This window comes from Dendropsophus ebraccatus, chromosome 7 (assembly GCF_027789765.1).
Source record: "Dendropsophus ebraccatus isolate aDenEbr1 chromosome 7, aDenEbr1.pat, whole genome shotgun sequence".
In the NCBI taxonomy this organism is placed as follows: Eukaryota; Metazoa; Chordata; class Amphibia; order Anura; family Hylidae; genus Dendropsophus; species Dendropsophus ebraccatus.
The window spans coordinates 110,904,454-110,927,966 of NC_091460.1; the positions used below are offsets into that span (position 1 = coordinate 110,904,454).

General features: G+C 42.5%; 1 protein-coding gene across 8 annotated transcripts in view; it reads right to left on the minus strand.

The window, feature by feature from the left end:
- CSGALNACT1 (chondroitin sulfate N-acetylgalactosaminyltransferase 1) overlaps positions 1 to 23,513 on the minus strand; it is a 261,184-nt gene that overhangs the window by 111,903 nt on the left and 125,768 nt on the right. The gene's annotated exons all lie outside the window — the stretch shown is intronic.

A 23,513-nucleotide genomic window follows, 5' to 3' on the forward strand; every position in this document is an offset into this window, starting at 1 on the left:
TGCTATGGGCAAGTTAGACTGTGCATGGAAACCAATCACAGTTCAGCTTTTATTTTACCAGAGTAATTTGAGAAAGGAAAGCTGAGCTGTGATTGGTTGCTATGGGCCACATCAAACCATATTATTTTGTGTTCTTAGTGCGGCCTAACCATAAGCTGTTTGCTTGGTCACAAGTGTATTCCGCAACCTCTGCAGTGAAGTGCATCGCCAGTCATTAATGGGTTAATGCTTCAGATGTGACCATGGCAAGCGTGCACTGTGATGACAAGCGCTTATGTCATAAAGAAGGTTCCATAAAGCAATGCACCGCGCCCTGATCAGTGCCATCTTGGATGCGCCAGAGGACCTTGAGCTTGATTACTTTACTGCCCCCTACCCTTGATGTACTTTGGAGGTTCTAGCAGGGGAAAACAGGTGGTCTGCTTTAGACTACCCCTTCATCAAGTCTCCACCTTCTTGAGAAGTGGACCTGGATCTTTGAGGAAGAAGAGATGCATCCGCCTAGCCATCAATAAGGTGATAGATATTGCAGCCAGATTTCTCTCCCATCTAGTGTATTATATTTATATTATGGTATTACCCTCTGAGCCCAGGGGAGGGGCAACTCTCCAGCCATGGCTCCCTCGAGGTTTCGCCCACAGGGGTTTTTTCCTCGCCTGAGTGCTGGAGAGTGACTCTTTGTGAGTTGGGGGTCTGCCATTTTCAGTGTCATGTAATTTGAAATAAAATTCAGACCCTTTGACACCTGATTACAATGTGTTGTGTCTTCATTTTGCGTTCTTTGGTTTAACTTATTATGCTTGGGAGTTGGGGGTCCATTCCATATTGCAGAGTCCAGCTGGACATCTGCCTGCTACACAGATCTATCACTTGCACAATGCGCACAAGTAGGATGGAGCAGTGGATAGTAGAACTCCTGCGTGTATGTGCATATCCCTGGATTAAAGGGGCACTCAAATCTTGAAGAAAAAACAGGCATCCCAAAAATTATACCTACATCTGCAAGGTTTGTTGAAAGGTTTTTTCAAGGAACAGGTCACACCAATCACAGAAATCACCGTAAATATACATAATATCTATGTTGCTGGGAAATGATAACATTGTAAATTTAAAGGCATGTAGTCCAAAACATGTTGATCCTTTGGACTAGGAGTACCTGCTTCATCTTTAAGTTTGCTTTTATGGGACTGGATATCTGGAGCCAGACATCCTTCTTTACTGGAAATGATAAAATGACCACTCCGTTGGGTCATTTCCCTGAAGAAAGTCAGGCATTTGATAAAATCCCTTAACTGTTTCAGTGAAACGATCAAATCAACAAGTCCAATGCACTTTCCTGAAAAAAAAGTCAGAGATTTGATCAAATCCCTGAATCGTTTCAGTGAAATGATCAAATGAACAAGCCTCAAGCCTGGTGCCTGATTCAATGCACATATGGGCCTCCTGCTCCGCGTCCTTGAACCAGGCACCAGGCTTGTTTAAAAACTCACCCCAGCAAGTCTCTGGAAAGGAAAGGGAAGGTGCCGGAACTGGTGGGAGGCAGCAGCATTCAGGTACCAGGCACAGCAGCTGGGACGATGAGCAGGAGGCCCATATGTACATTGAATCAGGCACCAGGCTTGAGGCTTGTTCATTTGATCATTTCACTGAAACGATTCAGGGATTTGATCAAATCTCTGACTTTTTTTTCAGGAAAGTGACCCAAAGTAGAGGATTTTATCATTTCCAGTGATTTGATTAAATCCCTTAGGGATTTATTTAAATACCTGATTTTATAATATTCTGCAACATATACACAACCTAGTTGCTTTTGTGTGTGTGTGTGTGTGTGTGGGGGGGGGGGGGGGGGCATCACCAAGAGCAAGGCAAACTATTGCCCTAACACACATACATCAAGATATGGTCTAGGTAGCTGCCCCCCACCCCCGTCCCAAAATCCACAGGATATCAAGTTGATTGGTAGGGGTCCCAGTGGTCACAAGTATGTGGGGATCGCCCGGGTTCGGTGTACGTCTCAGTCCAGCTGCAATGTCACGGAGCGGCTGGTGGACTGTCTGCTCAGCTAGTAAGTGACTGCAGCGGTGTCCTGTCCCAGCCACTGATTGGCTGAGTGGGTGATCCATCAGCCGAGTATGTGATTTTGCAGCTGAAGGAGCTGCAGGAGATCACAGTCTGTCGGATATTGTTAAAGAAGTGCTACGAAGGCACATAAGTATACTTTTGTTATTATGTTCCCGCACCCCCTGGCTGCCTGAGATGTGTTAGTTTTATGACACTTCTACTTTCAAGAAAATTAGGTGTCACACTATGTTGTTTGCATATAGTGGCTGACAAGTTACTAGCAGTGAGCTAGCATCGCTGGTCACATCCACAGCTCCGTGCAAAGTCGCTATAGGAATGTGAAAGGTTTGATGCTGGTTATATCTGGTATAGGTAGGGTGGGCCCCTGGAATTAAATTCCCTGGTGGGCTCAAGGTACCCCAGTCCAACACTGCGTGTGTGTGTGTATATATATAACCTAGCAGTCAGATATGCACCTAAAGGAATCTCAGCACAGATGTGAACAAAGCCTGACATATTGTGAATCCAACAGCTGAATCCCTGATTACTATTCATATTATTACAGGAATATAATGTTTGTGTTTATAAAGGAAACTTCTCCTCCATTATCTCTTATAAGAGAAATAAAGAAGTAAATTATTAAAGCGCTATCACCGTGTCAACAAATAAAGCTGACTGTATGGTGACAATGTGTGCAATAATCTAATATATTTTCAATATTTTAACACCTTTGGGTTTTCATGGTCTTTTCTTAGAGCCCCGATGAAGCTGCTGGTGAGCGGCGATATTTGTGGGGTTTCTTTTATTCCTCCTGGGTTTATGAGATTTATCCTGCAGGTTGTACTCATTTTTCACTTCTTTTGACTCCTTACTTTGTTTACTTGCACATCTCCCTTGCATATTGGTAACATTGGATGTCTATTTTCTCTACTGCTGTGACACTTGTCACAGTACATAGAGCACATAGCGCATATGCTTGGCCCTGCAATGTGAGGTGTGTTGTTATTCCATGCATCCTATTCTTGCTTGAAGCTGCATGTATACAGCTCTCCAGGGAGTCTGCTGCACAGTACATTTGGGTGTGCTCGATTTCAAAGTGCCTCCCTTTTCCTTTTTTTTCTTTTCCCAGAGCTTTGACCTTCATGATTTAGGGTCCTATTACACGGAGCGATTTTTAACGAGAAACGACTAACAATAATCATGAACAATAATCATCACGTGTAATAGGGCCCTTAAGCCCCTATTCCAAGGGCTGACAGTGAGGAGCAAACGTGTGCTTGTTTGCTCCTCGTTTCCCGCTCGCTGCTGCCGCAATTCCAAGCGGCAGCAGCGAGCGGGTGAGTGCGGGGAGGGCCGGGGGGAGCTGCGGGGGGGCTGCCCGGATGATTGCTGATCGTCCGGGCAGCCCACAGGATATAGCGGCGGTCTGCTGCCGCTGCTCCTATTCCATGGAGCGAAGGCAGTAGATCGTTGCTATAAAAGTCATTTGTCTTTAAACATATTGAAAGACAAACGACTTCAACGATCAGCCGGCATGAACGATGTCGGCTGATCGTTGCCTCTTACTCCACTTGACGATTATCGGCCGATAATGGTTCCGTGGAATAAGGCCTTTACTCTCAGGATGAAAATCTGTCTTGTCCGGTGCTCACACAGGCACAATACACAGCTCTGATAACATACTGTTACAAACTGAGAAAAAACTGAGTGTGATCCATTTCTCATCTGTAGCAACAAGTAACCATTCAGCATTTATCCCCGTTTGCCTTTATTTGTCTCTGACACAGTGGGAACATAGCCTTAAAGGGGAACTTCGGTTAAGAAATCCCGTTCAATCCCCACCCATAATGTAAGCTTGTGTGTAATAGGTTTCTATTACATGAATTGGTCTGAATATCTGCAGCACATCCTGACTCACATCCTGAAGCTGCTAAAAATCATCACTGCCTGCTCCACTCTGTCTCCGCTCCTCTGTCCTCCCCCTCCCTTCTGAGACAGAGGTCACATGATCTCTGTCTATTCTGTTGCTAGAAAATCAGTAACACCCCATCTGTAACCTTGTTCCATCACACAGTGATCACCTCACCAAGGGCAGGGAAACAACAGCCTCTCCTGAGGAGTATAGGGTCACTGTTGGTTCATCTCTCGCCTTTTTTCTTATCTATGTGCATTCTATTATTTATGCTTATGCTTTTGCTTTATGCTTTTGTGCTTATATTCTGTGACTTTCTGAGGAGATGTGAGGACAGAGAAAGCAGTTTCAGAGACGCTACTAGTAAAATCAGCTTCCCTCTGTTTAGTACTGAAGAAAAATACAGCAATGAGCCTCTCTGACAACGGACGGCTAGGCTGCCAAACACAACAGCTTTCTCTAAATGATCACTTCTCTCTGCTTGATAAAAATCTGCTGTACTCAGGCCCACATTTCAAGTCAACGCTGCTGCCTTTTTCTCCCAGAGAACAGCAATATTATTCTATTAGAAGAAAAGAAGTAAATGGAAATGCGGCACCCACCAAATTACTTTCATGTAAGTAATTCTACCTATAGCGGCGGGAAGTATAGCAAGATTGCATCCAACAATATTGTATTCAGAGAGGTAAATTAAGAAGGACTGTTGAAATTAACTTGGAATATATATTATACACCTGCAATGTACTAGAATGAAGCTGTTTCTTTTCCCTCATGTCGCTGTACAAGATTCTAATTGAATTAGACTTCCATTACAGAAACGTTTTTAAATTGCAGTGCCCTCTGGGTATTGGAGAATTGGAAAATACAAGCACTTTAGATGGCAATATGTAATATATCAATTTCTGTCACAGGCAACAAATGTGCATGAGACAGATACAAATAGTGTTCTCGCTTATTGGTGGTGAAATAAACACAGATTGAGACGGAAAGATTATAGACAGGTTGATGCAAGCAGCGCCTCTAAATTCCGCATCTCTAAATATAGATGACTGAACTGTCAATCTTTTTGAGTTTCTAGACAGTCCGGGACTGGGACCTTGTTTGTCTTATATAGCTGCTAGGAATGCAACTGGAATTGAAAATTAGTTGGATGAATTAATTTTAAAAAAATTTTATCCTTCTCTTTTAGGCCTTATTCACACATACTGCAAAGTTGTCCGTGATTGGGGATCTGCAATCACAGATCAAACTAGTGCCTATTGATTTCTATTGTGCTATTCACACTATCTGTAATCCACTCCTAGTGAGGATCGTTATTGCGATATGGAACAGCTAATGGAAGTCTATGGGATCTGTGTTTTTTTACGTCCGCGAGAAACACGGATCAAATATGGGCAAGCTGGTTAAATTTTTTTCCTTTTACCAGTTTTAACCAGCATGGTACAATTTTAGCGGATGCAGATGTACTACAGATACAATTACAGACCATTTTTCACGGATCACGGAGTAAAAATAGCGGACATATATACGGACCTGAAAAATAACTAAACGTGTGAATGAGGCCTTACTATTATTCACTCCTCCCCCATCCCTTTTTTATACTTGTTTTATACTTGTGGCATCTATTCCAAACAAGGCAGACAACTCCTTGGTGCCGCTTACTTCCCCTTCTGCTAAACCTTTTCTGCTAAAACAAATGATTCTTCCTCATTTCACTTGTTATGGGAACATTAAATATAAAAGCAGAACCATAAAAACTGTTTATTGTCATATTACTGAATACAGATCTTCATAAGGCTGGGTTTACACACAGTATATTTGAGGCTGTATTTGGTCCTCATGTCAGGTCCTCATAGCAACCAAAACCAGGAGTGGATTGAAAACACAGAAAGGCTCTGTTCACATAATGTTGTAATTGAGTGGATGGCCGCCATTATTTAATGGCAAATATTTGCTATTATCTTAAAACAACTTTTGTTGTATTGAAATAATGGCCGTTATTAACCGTTATATGGCGGCCATCTACTCAGGTTCACCATTGTGTGAACAGAGCCTTTCTGTGTTTTCAATCCACTCCTGGTTGCTATGAGGAGCTGACATGAGGACCAAATACTGCTTGAAATATACTGTGTGTGAACCCAGCCTAATTCTTGTCCTACTAACCAAAAACCAGAATATTTTACACTGTATTGAAAAATCATATATGCAACAGATATACTCCTAAATGATATACCATATACAGTACTCATGGATGACATACCATCAGTGGCAGATGAAGCGTCGGATCCTCGGGGTAGGCGGGGACCACAGGAGCCAGAATGACGGCGCTTCACGGCTTCAGGTTTAATGAAGTAAAACAATGAATTTTAATGGTCTCATAAACAACGCGTTTCGAGGCATAAATTGCCCCTTTGTCAAGTAGGAGAGACATCTATACCATCAGTGGCGGATTATAATGTGGGCGGTTTGGGCGGCCGCCCGGGGCCCGAGGCTCCGGAGGGGCCCATGCCACGCCGCCCACATTATAATCCGCCCACGCCGCTGCGGCCCGGCCCGCCACTGCACTCTTGTGACCGCAAGCATTATTTCGCTTACGGTCACAGGAGTCCCCGGCTGCCTCCGGCTGATGTGCGGCTGCCTCCGGCTGATGTGCGGCTGCCTCCGGCTGATGTGCGGCTGCCGGGGGTGTCTCGTCCTCTCCCCGGCAGCGCGCGCATCACACAGCTCACTGTGCCGCCTAAGCCCTGACTTCCGGTATTAAGAGCGCACGTTAGAGACGCTCTGTACCGGAAGTCAGGGCCCAGGCGGCACAGTGAGCTGTGTGATGCGCGCGCTGCCGGGGAGAGGACGAGACACCCCCAGCAGCCGCATCATCAGCCGGAGGCAGCCGGGGACAGACCAGAAGCCGAGAGGATCGACGGGGGAACGGATGGCAGGTGAGTTGTGTTTTGTTTTTTTATTTACTGACTGCTGTGCAAGGGGGGGGGGGGGGCATCTATAAGGGGGGGGGGAGCAGAGGGGGACCATCTATAGGGGGGGGAGCAGAGGGGGACCATCTATAAAGGGGAAAAAAGAGGGGGACCATCTATAAAGGGGAAAAAAGAGGGGGACCATCTATAAAGGGGAAAAAAGAGGGGGACCATCTATAAAGGGGAAAAAAGAGGGGGACCATCTATAAAGAGGGGGACCATCTATAAAGGGAAAAAGAGGGGGACCATCTATAAAGAGGGGAAAGAGGGGGACCATCTATAAAGGGGAAAAGAGGGGGACCATCTATAAAGGGAAAAAGAGGGGGACCATCTATAAAGGGAAAAAGAGGGGGACCATCTATAAAGGGGGGAAAGAGGGGGGCCATGTATAAAGGGGAAAAGAGTGGGACCATCTATAGAGAGGGAAAGAGGGGGACCATCTATAAAGGGGGGAAAGAGGGGGACCATCTATAAGGGGGAAAGAGGGGGACCATCTATAAAGGGGGGAAAGAGGGGGACCATCTATAAAGGAGGGAAAGAGGGGGACCATCTATAAGGGAGGGGGGAGAGGGGGACCATCTATAAGGGGGGAAATAGGGGGACCATCTATAAGGGGGGAAAGAGGGGGACCATCTATAAGGGGGGGAAAGAGGGGGACCATCTATAAAGGGGAAAAGAGGGGGACCATCTATAAAGGGGAAAAGAGGGGGACCATCTATAAAAGGGGAAAGAGGGGGACCATTTATAAAGGGGGAAAGAGGGGGACCATCTATAAAGGGGAAAAGAGGGGGACCATCTATAAAAGGGGAAAGAGGGGGACCATTTATAAAGGGGGAGAGAGGGGGACCATCTATAAGGGGGGAGAGAGGGGGACCATCTATGAAGGGAAAAAGAGGGACCATCTATAAAGGGGAAAGAGGGGGACCATCTATAAGGGGGAAAGAGGGGGACCATCTATAAAGGGGAAAGAGGGGGGTCATCTATAAGGGGGGGAAAGGGGGACCATCTCCTATAGGATTAGCACCCTCCTCTCCTGACATCCTCTGTGGTGCTGTGTCCTCTCCTATAAGATCAGCACCCTCCTCTCCTGACATCCTCTGTGCTGCTGTGTCCTCTCCTATAGTATCAGCCCCTCCTCTCCTGACATCCTCTGTGCTGCTGTGTCCTCTCCTATAGTATCAGCCCCCTCCTCTCCTGACATCCTCTGTGGTGCTGTGTCCTCCCCTATAAGATCAGCCCCCTCCTCTCCTGACATCCTCTGTGCTGCTGTGACCTCTCCTATAAGATCAGCCCCCTCCTCTCCTGACATCCTCTGTGGTGCTGTGACCTCCCCTATAGACCAGCACCCTCCTCTCCTGACATCCTCTGTGCTGCTGTGACCTCCCCTATAAGATCAGCCCCCTCCTCTCCTGACATCCTCTGTGCTGCTGTGACCTTGGGGGGGGGGGGCGCAACATCAGGGTGAGTTGGCAATATGTTTATTGGGGGCAGCGGAAGTGGGGTGGGCAATGCTTACTGGGGGTAGCAGCAAGGGACCAAACATTATGTTTATTGGGGTCAGCAGGGAGGGGAGGCAGGCAGTGTTTTTTGGGGGACAGAGTGGGGGGGGGGGGGCAGTAGCGGATCATAATGTGGGCAGATTGACTGGGGGGGGGGCCCAGGTTGGGTGGACAGCCCGGGGCCCAGGGTACATTTAATCCGCCACTGCATACCATATATGCAACAGATATACAGTACTCATGGATGATATACCATATATGCAACAGATATACAGTACTCATGGATGACATACCATATACAGTATTCAACAGATATACTCATGGATGACATACCATATACAGTATACAACAGATATACTCATTGATGATACCCCATATATGCAACAAATATACAGTACTCATGGATGACATACCATATACAGTATACAACAGATATACTCATGGATGACATACCACATATGCAACAGATATATTAATGGATGACATACCATATATGCAACAGATATACTCATGGATGACATACTATATAAGCAACAGATATACTCATGGATGACATACCATATATGCAACAGATATACTCATGGATGACATACTATATAAGCAACAGATATACTCATGGATGACATACTATATATGCAACAGATATACTCATGGATGACATACTATATATGCAACAGATATACTCATGGATGACATACCATATACAGTATACAACAGATATACTCATTGATGATACCCCATATATGCAACAAATATACAGTACTCATGGATGACATACCATATACAGTATACAACAGATATACTCATGGATGACATACCACATATGCAACAGATATATTAATGGATGACATACCATATATGCAACAGATATACTCATGGATGACATACTATATAAGCAACAGATATACTCATGGATGACATACCATATATGCAACAGATATACTCATGGATGACATACTATATAAGCAACAGATATACTCATGGATGACATACTATATATGCAACAGATATACTCATGGATGACATACTATATATGCAACAGATATACTCATGGATGACATACCATATACAGTATACAACACATATAATCATGGATGACATACCACATATGCAACAGATATATTAATGGATGACATACCATATATACAACAGATATACTCATGGATGACATACCATATATGCAACCTAATTGTTTGTTTGGCTGACAATTATTTCTTTTGATGCCTCCATAAACATGGGGATACATTTTGACCGAGGACTTCTACAATGCAGTACTATCGGGTTGGGGGCAGCTACATGCCAGTACAAAGTCGCTTTGATTGTTTAGCTTAGCTCATATAGTGGAGGGGGATTATATATTCCTTACATCAGGGTGCTCCCAAACACCAGAAAAAATCCCAAAGATTATCTTGGCGTTTTTGAGTTTAGTTGTGATTGGCTTTTGCAAAAATACAAACAAAAGAAATTCCATTTAACCCTATGGAGGAGAAACACAAAAACACACCAAACCCTCAGCGTGCTGCATTTTGGAAAAACTGCCACAAACCCCCTAAAAAGCCAGAGAGAAGAGAAAATTGCCCAAAAAAAAAAATTGTCAAGGCATTTCATAAAATTCCATGGACTCACAGTCAACATCTGCCTGTGGCTTTTTTGTATTATTGCAAAAACAAAAAATTTACCTCAGAAGGCAGATTATCAAAGCAAGCTATGGGGGAGATTTATGAAAGGGTGTAAATACACACCTGGGGGGACATGTATCATCCGATGTACGGATGATTTTCGGCGGAAAGTGCCGATTTGCGCATTATTTTATTCGCAAATGGATGATTTGCGAATAAAATATTCGCAAATCGGCACTTTCCGCCGAGTACGCCGGGGGGCGGGGAGGGGGTGTGAAGGGGGCGGAATGGAGGGCGCGGACTCAGAGTCCGCGCGATTCACCATCCGTTCCGCCAAAAGAACGGTGCGCACCAGAGCGCACGGGATTTATGTAGAGGCAGTCCACCTCTACATAAATCCCCGTAGCGCCGGAGATGCGAGGACATTTATAAGTCCGGCGTAAAAAACGCTGGACTTATAAATGTCCCCCCTGGTGTAAACTACCCACAGCAACCAATCACCGCTGCTCTTATATTTTACCAGAGCTGAAAGCTGAGCTGTGATTGGTTGCTGTGGGCAGTTTACACCAGGTGTATTTTTATACCCTTTCATAAATCTCGCCCTATGTGTATACTTTATGCCCGCAGGGAATGCTAGGAGATTTCAGCTCTGAAGATTGGAACCTTCTGAATACAGCCTTGAAACTATATCAGACTAAGGCTATATTTACACAACATTTTTTTTTGGCCAATTTTTTTTTTAGGTCCGCCATTTTGGTGCCAACACAGCCGTTTTATGCAAATTACAGCAGTCATTAATGTTGATGATAATTCATAATGGCTGTCATTATTTAGAAAAATGCTTTTTTTTCACCTAAAAATGACATTGTAGCATTAAAATGCAATTTTGAAGAAAAGGTAATATAGTCACTAAATAAATAAACAACACTGCAAATATACCCTGAACAATTATTATAGATTTACTCGAGTCCCCTATGTCTTCTTAAGCTGCCTGGAACTTCGCCCGATATATGATTGAGTTGGACAGGTTCCATGCAGCTAATCAAGACATATTTGCTGTCCTTATGTTTAATCTACAAGTCAGGTGTTTGCTGCATTGATCAAACTCTGATTCTCCAGAAAATAGATGGAATGTTAAATAAGATGGGATCTGACCAACAGAAATAAAAACTACAAAACTGTAAAATTGTTTAATCAAGTTAATATTAGAAAAAGATAAAACATATGTGTTAGTCATCTGCTGTTCAGTTCATACAATCCAATCAGATACATATGCTCCGGCCATTAAAAAGACCTCTTCCGGTTGTTACATAGCTTAACCTACCAAAATATTATGTGCTTCTGGACTACAAACTTTGGGACTATTAGTCATAGATGCCACATGTGATAAATTGGCATTTTCATTTGAAAAAAGCATTCCTTCATTTGATAGCTTATGTGAATCCTAACCCATTTGTAAGAAAATTCATTTACCAAAAATGATTTCTTAGACCAGAAGAACAGCTCTAAATTCCTAGCCACAAGGTGTCTCCCTTCCATGCAATATGCTGTCCACTGTCTGTTGTCAGGGGATTTCTGTCTTTTGAAACAGAGATTACCAGGACAACACATATGAAATGAGGGCAGGGTTTAGCTTCTGCAGAAGATGGGGGAGAATGGGATGTGTACCTAAAATTTGTAAAGCCGTCTGCTGAAAATGACCCACACTTTTCCTAGAAGGTAAACCAAGGCTTCCCTTGTCTCTCTTACCAGCTCAAGACAGCTTTCCCTTGTGTATATAGAAGTATATCTACTGCTGTATGTCCACAGTGCTGCTTCCCCTCCCTTTAGCTTTCCGGCAACAGCAACAAGAGTAGCTCAGTGATATGCTTACATGGTTGCTTCTGTTACTTGTATTTCTGCTCACACCTTGCAATCCCAGTGCACCAGTAACCCATTCTCCCACACATGCCATCTACAGTAATGTACTATGTGTTCAGTGCCCAATCGACAGAACTAATGGAAAAGCGCTAAGGACTGAGTGTTGTACTGTGATTGAATAGGTAACCAAGGGAAACACTAAAATATCAAAGATTCTCTACACTAAGATGTGGGGCTACACAATGCAGATAAAGCAGGAAGATAAAACCATACCTACATGCAGTGGCCAATGGCTGTACAATTTTGCTGGTAGAACTACATGCACCATCCACATTGCTTTGCCTCACCCTAATAGAAACTATTTTTTTTCTGTTCAGATATTAGTCGCTTATTGACATATATGAGTCAGTTGTCTTCTCAGTTGTTGAATATTGACTTGCATGTGACACTGAACCGGCAACACCCTTACATTTTATGTTTGTGGGTAAGAGTGGTTCCTGTGGTTAAATAAAAGCCCTGAGTAATCGTAGAAAATTATCTTTATGCTTCTAAAGTGCTATAAGTATGACAACCTTTAAGTTAAAAGTTAAAAATTCAACCTAATAACCCGATCTTAGAGGAAAGCCTCGTGCAGTACTTGTATTTACCAGAATTTTATAAGAGCAAACAGATTGGCAATTAAAATGTAAAAAAAAAAAAAAAAAAAAACACTTCAAAAGCAGAACTTCCCTTAAGAATATTTGTACCAAATATTCTAAAACGGTATAATCAGGTTACTGAAGGCGGCTACATTTTCTGCATACAGATACATATCATAGATTGAAGTACCAGATTACCGCAGGTATCCCAAGTGCTAGTGTTACTGTGGGCAAACAAGCATGCAGGAAACATTACATCAGCCCACTTTGTTACAGTATGGTGGCTAGTTACAGAAAACTACATGGGTATGATATAATAACAATTAACATACATTTATAGAAGTTACACAGTTGCTCCATCTATACACAATAATATTTAACTTACCTCTCCCTGTGCCCACGGTGAATGGCAAGACTGGCCGCGGGACCTCCGCCGGGCTCCAGGATCTCCGCAGCTGACATGTTACGACCCGGCTGATGGACTAGCTGCTCAACCAGTCAGTGACTAGGGAGGGATGCGACTCCGGTCACTGATTGGCTGAGCGGCCAGTCCATCAGCTAGGACAGTCCATCACAACTTGGGGGGGGGGGGGGGAATGCCTTCCGGGGAGGGTCCCGCAGCCAGTCCCACCACTCATCACGGGCACAGGGAGAGGAAAGTTAGTACTTGTGATCAATTTACCTCCTGCTACTGCTGGCTGCCGGATTTTATTATCCGCTGGTGGGGAACCATCGGCCCGCGGGCTGCTTTCGACCCCCAAGATCTCCTGAGTGTTGCCAACCCCCACTACTCAGCTGTCTCGCACAGTATAACATTAAGTAAGATGGCCATGTAGTGTATGGCCCCTCGAATGATTTTATAAATGCCCTATTGGTCCTCAACAGGGAAAGGGATCCCCACTTCTGGAATAAACTAAAGAAGTAAAATTATGACCATCATAAGTATTGACCATATAATAAATTTTTATTTAAATAGGCAACAGTGTAATTTAAAGTGTAACTGTCATGACATATAAAAAAACGGCAAATGTTTAGTTAATGTCTGCCTTATGCTGTCCATTTTGATTTTAGTTTCTCTGCTCCAGCAATCCGTTAAGTGCTCCATTGTGCTGCTCATGCTTCTACATTTCACGCTGAGCTGGTGGGCGGAGCCTTTTTAATTAGTTTACTGGTTATTGGTTATTATTGGTAACAACAAAGCCAATTTAATGATAGATAATTCAAAATTAGGGTATGGGTGGAAAGAGTCTGTCACTAATGGTATGAGTAGGTATAGTATAGGTATAGGTTCTATATAAAAGACCTAACATGGGTGAAATGCATTTCAAATGTAGAGTAGAAAACACTGAATAGGTGCAAAAACAGAAGAGAAACATGTTTAAATAATAAATAAAAAATCAAAATTCACCAAAAATATGAAAAGTAGGAACCATCGGGCAGGTAACAAAGCTGGTAAAACAGATACACTTCATACTGGAGTTTTTCAGGTCCCTGCAGAGGAAAAACTGGATGGGACCTCTGACAAAGCTAAAAGGAGAAACTAGTTGGGCAGTATATAAAGAGAGCATACTTCAGAGACTTGTAACTTTATATAGAATTAGGGGCTCCTCTATCTTCTAAGTGCAAAATTAAACTGTCCCCCGTATTGGTCTCCTCTTATACCCAGTGAATCATGCACAGGATTGTGATGTGGTGTCTAAAAGACTCTTAGTGAGGTGATATGTGAACCCTTACTCCACCTCTTTTAAAGGAATTATAATATAATAATCTCTGGAATCCTTAAAATAAATGTGAAAATATCACAATTCCATTATTCATTCAGGAATGACACGTCCTACCACTCCTACAACTCACATCCACTGTGACAGGAAACAAGGCATAATAATTACAACATCTACATGCTCCAAGCCAGGAGCTGTGAGCAATATGTGTAATAGACTGGATATGTACCTCAGATGCATATTTCATACAGCATTAAAGAGGAATGGCAATGCTATTATTTCTTGTAGGAAAAAACTCAAAAAAGAAAAAATATTAAAAAACAAACCTGCTCCAATTCCAGTTCTCATTGTTTCCTTAGGTTCATAAACAGAATATAGCTGCCCCCGCAACTTCTGACCACTGATCGAAAATACATCAACTCCCAGCTCTATACACATCGCCATCTTTTCCTGCCTTACTACAATCCATCCCCCATTTAAAGCATGTGTCTTTTCATCTAGCCTGCCATGCCTGTCTCGAGACCCTATGTGAATTATTCATTACCATGACCAGTTTTATGTTACTACGTTGGTATGACCAACTAGGAGGCTGATCGGTCAGACCAGTACATTTCATTATTGGATTGAGACCATGGATTAAAAGATGAAGACAGGCGGACATCATTTGGGGTAGAATGGGGCATCACGAAAGAAAATCATGGCAATCATATATTTCTAACAGGTTATGGCTACGACCACAAGAAGTCTTTTTTTGGCCGTTTGACAGCCTTTTTTGGATGGCCACACAGACCTTTGACAGCAGCCCTGCTTCTCTATTTTAGCCTGTTGTACTACACTACTACATTGTAGTGATCTGCATCTCCATCCTGTACCTACAAACTGCTGCTGTTTTTTCAGGTCTATGCACAAAGTATACATTATACTCCACATGCTGATTGCTATACTGTACATTTTATTCAGAATAAAAAATCATTATTTTTGAGGTGTGGAACCAATTGTCTGCATATCAGTGATTTTTTATGGGAAAATTTGCTTTGGTTTAAGAGTGGATTTGGATTACAAGCACGGTCCCAGAGACTGCACCCATCCTCACAGAACTTATAGCTAGGCTTAATGTAGTGGTTCACTTGGAGAAAATGGTATATCAAAAAAGGAAGGCGCTCCAAAAATTTGAGAGTATCTGGGGCCCTTGGCTTGATGCACCAGGCATATCGTCTAGGGATCTCAAGCGTAACCCAATGGAGGCCTTTCTTCAATTGACTGACCAAAATTTAATGATCAATTGACGTAATAGTTTACGAGGTAGAAGTAGAGTCACCGTACGACAAATGATACTGTCATATTGGTTGTATGCGTCCTAACCCTCATACATGGTTAGGTGTTGAAAGGATCTTACTCACAGTGCTATATATTTTTCTGTGTTTTGCTATGGCACAACGGATAATGATGGGGATTGTTGCCTTATATGACCTTCTTAATGGTGCAGGTTTAGTTTTGTAAAAAAAATGCACTTTTTGAGTGTGATAAAATCTTTTAATAAAAACAATCTGATTAAAAAAAACAAGCATGGTCCCAGAACAAATTATGCACCACTATATATATATATATATATATATATATATATATATATATACATGGCACGACATACACATTTTAATCCATGCCTCTTATCTCATCCAGTCATCACAATTCTTTAAAATGCCATGAGGATTTTCAAACTAATGAACATTGATTTTCGTAAAGTCCTTAGTCCTGGATGGTTGGGAGGTATCTAATGGCTTGTCTACAGCATGTACAGCGGGGATACATCTGTTTGTAAGGTCACATATATGTCCTCTCTGTTCTGGTGATATGTACCTTTTATTACTATATAAATCAACAGGAGATACTGTGAGCTCACCCCCCTCTATTGGACGCATCAATTAGACTAGTATGTGTCAACACAAAGGCCCTTACACCCCTGACTCCTATTAGTCGCTTCTGACTGCCCTTGGCACATGACCCTTATGAGCTGCTCTGCTACACTCTTCCCTCACAGCAATTTCACTCAGAAGATTGTCTCTGACAGTCAGCACAGACCAGGCAATAGTCATGGAGGTCAATGAGGTGACAGGAGATAAGCAACATGGAGACAGTAAGCATTGGTATGACAGGAAAGCACTACCAGGACTTACACAAACCCACCCAGGACAGTGGAACAGCACCTGAAATTGAATGTGTCCCACTGGATCAGGATAGTAATGGGCAGTGATGTCGACCCCCTGTGCTACTGAACCAGTATGGTTTTAGGTCATGCCAGGGATGCAGAGTTTAACTGCCCTCTAGGTCTTCACCCTTTATCCAGAGAGCTGAACCAGGCAGCTAACACACCAAATAAATAGTCAGGAAGCCATTCTATCAACTAGAGAAACAGCACGGTACCAGGGATGATACAATAGTATAGTCAATCAGGTGTAGGATCAGGGCAGGTTTAGATAGAGGTCAGACAATCCGAGTTGGAAATAGGATTGGTAAATGGTACAGAAAGGAACAAGCACAGGTCAGGATACAAGAATAGCAGCAGAATATCCAGGGAACACAACGATCCAACAATGCTCAGGCAAGAAGAAACAGGCAGAACATATTTCAAGTACTGTGAAACTATATGTGAAGTTCTTTGCACCATCTACAAGCTTAGATGCTGCATATATGTAATATACCTGTGTCTTTTTTCTGTTCTAAAATTGCGTAATTTCATCGGTGGACAATGTTACCTAGGTGGGGCTGTACAGCAGTTAGGCCCCCTCTCCCAAGAGGAAGATGGCCGAACTGTCATGAAGCCCTGCCTAGGTGACACTGTCCACCAATGAAATGAAATAAGAGTAAGGGGGTGACAGTATCACTTTAAATAGGCTCAGGTGGAACAGAACAGCTGCAGGCAGAAATAGGTGGAGCAAGAGGAGCACAGAGAGGACTGGGAACAAGACGGCACTGGTGACAAGTATCAGAGCGTAAGCACAGTAATCACTACTACAGTATACAACAAAAACAAAAACAACATGCTGCTCCTTTCCTTATACCTCAAAGTTAAACAGTTGGTAAGAAAGCACCTGGATGAAAGGATGGAATATGTTTATGAAAATCAATGCTATTAAAGAGACTCTGTCAGCCCGTTCATGCTGTCCTATCTAAGAGTAGCATAAACTAGTGACAGAGAAGCTGAACAGAATGATGTGTCCCTTAGATTGTTCTGTGCAGCTGATTCAGAGATATCCTCCTAAATAACATGGACAATAAGTAGTCCTCTCCATTATGTGCGTGAGCCCAGTAGTCCTGGATATTCATGAGAAGCAGAAAACTCCACCCTCCAGCTGCTGATTGGCTGTTATCTATCCATGCTGTGTATAAGGCAGCATAAACCTAGTGACAGATTCCCTTTAAGCCTTAGAGTCCCGGGCCAATTTCCATTTTGTGCATTCGTTTTTTCTTCCTCGTGTTTAACCCCTTAAGGACAGAGCCAATTTGCATTTTTGCACTTTCGATTTTTCCCTTCTTGTGCTTAACAGGCCATAGCACTTGCATTTTTTCACCTAGAAACCCACATGAGCCCTTATTTTTTGCACCATTAAGTCTACTTTGCAATGACACACTGAATTTTTTTCATAAAGTACACTGCAAAACCCCCCAAAAATTCTGTCAAATTGTAAAAAAAATTTGGGGGGTATTTGTTTTTACGCCATTCACCCTGGGGTAAAACTGACTTGTTATACATGTTCCTCAAGTCGTTACCATAACTTTAATTTTATCTGATGGCTTGTAAAAAATTCAAACCATAGATAACAAATATTTGTTCCTTAAAATCGCTCTATTCCCAGGGTTATAGCGCTTTTATCCTTTGGTCTATGGGGCTGTCTGATGTGTTATTTTTTGCGCCATGATGTGTTTTTTCTATCGATACCTTGATTGCACATATGCGACTTTTTGATCGCTTTTTGCATTTTTTCTGGATTTGATGCACCCAAAAATGTGCAATTTGGCACTTTGGGATTTTTTAGCGCTTATGCTGTTTACCGTGCGAGATCAGGAATGTGATTATGCACGTGGCGATACCAAACATGTTTATTTATTTATTTTTATTTATAACATGGGAAAAGGGGGGGGGAATTAACACTTTTATTAGGGGAGAGGGCTTTTTATTAATAATGACACTTTTTTTTTAAGCACATATACTAGAAGCCCCCTTCTAGTATATGCACACTGATCTCTCATTGAGATCTATGCTGTATAGTTATACAATTAATACAGTTATATAAGTTAAGCAATTGTGTGCCGAGCCGGGATAAGCGCCATTACGACGCAGACACCTGGAGGTAACGGATGTGTGGATCGCTCCTCTGGGACAACGTAGAGGGGGGGGGGGGGGCGATCCACCACACTAGACACCAGGGACGTGGACAGCCCGCATTTTAAATGCAGCTGTCAACTTCTGCCAACTGCATTTAAAATGATGATTAGTGGGCACGGCGATTGGACCATGCCCGCTAATAGCCACGGTCCCGGGCTACATGCCGCACCCAGGACCGTGGCGGTTCAGAGTGGGGCCGCCGCGCTGCCCCCCTCTGAAGTCAAGGGGTAAAAGGCCATAGCACTTGCATTTTTTCACCTAGAGACCCACATGAGCCCTTATTTTTTTGCGCCACTAATTGTACTTTGCAATGACAGGCTGAATTTTTGCATAAAGTACACTGCAAAACCAGAAAAAAATTAAATGTGTGGTGAAATTGAAAAAAAAAAAAAAAAAAACGCTTTTTTTTAATTTGGGGAGGTTTTTTGTTTACGCTGTTTGCCCTAGGGTAAAACTGACTGGTTATGCATGTTACTCAACTTGTTACGATTACAACGATATATAACTTATTTTATTTGATGGCTTTTAAAAAATTAAAACATGTTTTAAAAAATAAATGTTCCTTAAAATCGCTCTATTTCCATGCTTATAGTGCTTTTATCCTTTGGTCTATGGGGCTGTTTGAGGTGTCAATTTTTTGCGCCATGATCTGTACTTTCTATCAGGACCTTCATTGGGCATATGTGACTTTTTGATCACTTTTTATTACAATTTTTCTGCATTTGATGCGACCAAAAATGCGCAGTTTTGCACTTTGGAATTTTTTTGCGCTTATGCCATTTATAATGAGAGAATTCCCCTGGAGGTCTTCTAGTATCACTGCTCTGATATACAGTAAAGATATACTGGATAGATCACTGAGATAGGCGTTCTAATGCTTTCGGCTGCTGCAGCACCAGCACAGCGATCGGACTGTGGCCGCTAATTGCCGCGGTCCCGGGCTGCGGATAGCACCCGGGATTGCGGCGGTTCAGAGCGGGGTCGCCGCGGGGACCCCCCTCCGAACTCCCTTAACGAGGCGAGGGCGTACATGTACGCACTGTGTCATTAAGGGGTTAAATAATACTGTAGACACTGTGCTGTAAAAACATTATTACAGCCTATACAGTATGTCACTTATTTGAGACTAGGCTCATTATGGGGCTATTAGACATATAAGGAAATGATGGCTTTTTATTGCCAAAGAAAATACACACATATTCACATTTTTCAGCATTTAGCAAACCGTACACATACTAATTTATTATTTAGTATTACGGCTTGTTTTCCTGGTGTTCTAGGAAATCCATGAAAAATGACATTTAAACATATCCCAACTATGTACGCTCACCTGATACTCCAATTCCCATTGAATGAATGTCATGAAAGTTGTGTGGGCTGAACTATGTCTGCTACCTCAGTAACATGTCAAAATGCCGAGTTGTCATGACGACAATGAGAACGGCAATTACAGTCTATTTCCCTATTTTAGATTCTATCATACTGTCACGCTAATAAATATTATATATAAACCAATTGGGTTGAAAATGCAAGAATTTAACAGCTAGTATACATCTGCACAAAAATGCAACACAGCACATTGTACAAAAGTAAAAAGGTAAAAAGTAACAATATCCTTCTATGCTCCATTAAATACATTTACATTTTTTTTATTATAGACATTTTTATGTTTTGATTTTGATTTTGAATGTGGAATATATATATTTGCAGTCAGGAGGGGCAAAGATCTGATGTCTAATGCCCCCCGCTGCCCCATCTCCATCATATTGCAGGAGGAATAAATAAAGTAGGATATTAAAGTGGAACTTCAGTAAAGAAAGATTTAACCCTGTCCAATCCCCCCAACCCCATAATCTAAGCTTTTGTGTAATAGGTTTCTATTACATGAATTGGGTCATCTGTCAGCAGCACATCCTGACTCACATCCTGAAGCTGCTGAAAATCCTCACTGCCTGCTCCACTCTGTCTCCACTCCTCTGTCCTTCCCCTCCCTTCTGAGACAGAGGTCACATGATCTCGGTCTCTTCTGTTGCCAGGCAAGCTGTAACACCTAATCTGATGAATGGACAGACAGACAGACAGACAGACAGACAGACAGACAGACAGACAGACAGATAGATAGATAGATAGATAGATAGATAGATAGATAGATACACAGATTGAAAATGGTTTGCATTGAGCAATACCAATACCTTCAGCATCCTGTCCTCGCAGTAGCACCCTGAAGATGCAGAATTTTAACACAATGCATATAACAAACTGTAAGTATCTGATGCACTGACATTTTGTAACATATATTTGCATTATTACGAAACCCTTTCATACATTTCTAGGACAGAGGAAAGTGGACAACACGGCATCTTATAAGAGTACTCTGGAGAAAGAAATGTTTTAAAATCAGTTATATAGATTTATAAATTACATATAAAAACTCTTCCAGTACTTATCAGCTGCTGTATGTCCTGCAGGAAGTGGTATATTCTTTCCAGTCTGACACAGTGCTCTCTGCTGCCACCTCTGTCTGTGACAGAGCAGTAGCTAATCCCCATAGAAAACCTCTCCTGCTCTGGACAGTTCCTGACATGGACAGAGGTGGCAGCAGAGAGCACGGTGTCAGACTGAAAAGAATACACCCCTTCTCGCAGGACATAGAAGTACTGGAAGACTTTAGATTTTTAAATAGAAGTAATTTACAGATCTATATAACTTACTGACACCAGCTGATTTTAAAACATTCTTTTTATCTCTAGAGTACCCCTTAAAAGGTGCTAGTATTGTGGCACCAGGATTAGTCTTTTATGAAGCCGTTGTCATAAAATCATTGGGTTTTTTTACCAGTATGCTGAATATGGAGCACTTGTCCTAATGAAGTGCATGCATTTGCTAGTCCAGGATATTTATAAGTGGCCTTTCCCTGTGCACACAGACACATAGCTCTCTCTCTATTGTACATTGCACATTGACAGACAGCTGTCAATCAGTAGTAGGGGGCAAGGAGAGGGGCGTTGTGCTCGGCTGCCTGGGAAGAAATACACTGTGATTTTATGAGTTCTGCTGTGAAGAAGCAATTAGGTAATGCACGCTTCGAGTCAGGGTCTCTGTCACTATTTTTGCCGCCCTCAGCAGAACTCCCTTTTTAAGCATTACATAAGAAGCAAAGGGAAACCATGACAGCCTGTAATACATTCATACATAACCAAATACATTCCCTTTACATTATTATTGCATGGAATAGGTAATTTTTTGCTTCCTTGAAACTTCTAGAAAAAGAGCTGCAGTTCCAAATGGACAGGATGTTTTATTTAGAATAGGAAATTCAGCGTCCTCATCTGACACTACAGAACTACAGACAGTCACCCATCTAAAGTAGAGCAAAAAGCTAGATTTTAGGAAACACATAAAGGCGGTCTGATGAATAGGAACATCTCAAGATTACACAGTGTGGATGTTGTTGTCTCCAGCCTTGCCCTCCAGGTCTGAAGAACAGGACGAATATGTAATGCTTCACTGTCACAAACTCGATTCTTCTCTACTTTCTGCCGCCTTGAAATCTTAGTACTTCTCAAGTATGTCAATTGCTCGCCCCTTTATCCTCATCCCTAAAGCACCTCTCAGCACTTACCGACTGATTTACAGGCACAAATAGGGAGGCTGTAAATATTCTTATGTCGGGTTTACAAACAGATGTCAAACTTCTGACGGGCACCTCTCCGCAATTTAGGAAGCTGTCTTTCCTTACCCCTCTAAGCACGTACCACTAAAACACATCAACATAACCCATCTTTGTGACTGGCAGTGAACCCATCAGGAAGATATTGAAGTTTTACCTTTCTATGTGTCATTTGCTTTATTTATTGTTATCATATTTTTTTTTTAGCCATCCTAAATCTTTCTTAAATCTTTATTGAAACAGAGCCAAGCACGGCATCCATGGAGAGACACTAAAGTGCAGAGAGCCAAATTAGATTTTATTTCTCAGTCCACAAAACAGCCCCGAGTACTAACTTGCACCGGCTCAATGGCTGGCTTTAAATTGTGAAAGAAAGCATCCAACAACACTGTATAAACCTGCAGTCTGATCATTTGAAATTTGAATAGCGGTAGCTGAAGAAGCTGGATGCAGCCCTAGTTCTGGAAAACATGGATACAGCCTACGATCGGACTCGAGCATGCTCGATTTGCACTCACCTCTATTCATGACCTTTCTCCAACAAAATCAACTCTTTGTTGAGGAGCCTAGAAGCAGGAACCTACGTTGATCAGCTAATCTCCCTGGCTCTGGTCTCTGACGAGACAACTAGAGATGAGGGAACCTTGAGCATGCTCGAGTCCATCCGAACCCGAACTTTTGGCATTTGATTAGCGGTGGCTGCTGAAGTTGGATAAAGCCCTAAGGCTATGTGGAAAACATGGATATAGTCATTGGCTGTATCCATGTTTTCCAGACAACCTTAGAGCTTTATCCAAGTTCAGCAGCCACTGCTAATCAAATGCCGATTGTTCGGGTTCGGATGGACTCGAACCCAAACCCGGTTCGCTCATCTCTAGAGACAACCCCTTTATTGGCAGGCTACATGTACTAGATATAGATGAGTGAACCTCGTCTGAACGAAGAAGTTGGATGCAGCCCTAAGAAGTCCCGAAAAACACGGATACAGCCATAGGCCATAGTCTATGTTTCCCAGACTCCCTAGGGCTGCATCCAACTTCTTCAGCCATTGGTAATTAAATGCCTAACAATCGAGTGTGCATGCTCGAGGTTCGCTCATCTCTAGTACTGGATTATCACACATTCTATACTCTCATATTATCCTTAAAGTAATGAATCATTTTAACTATCATAAACTCTT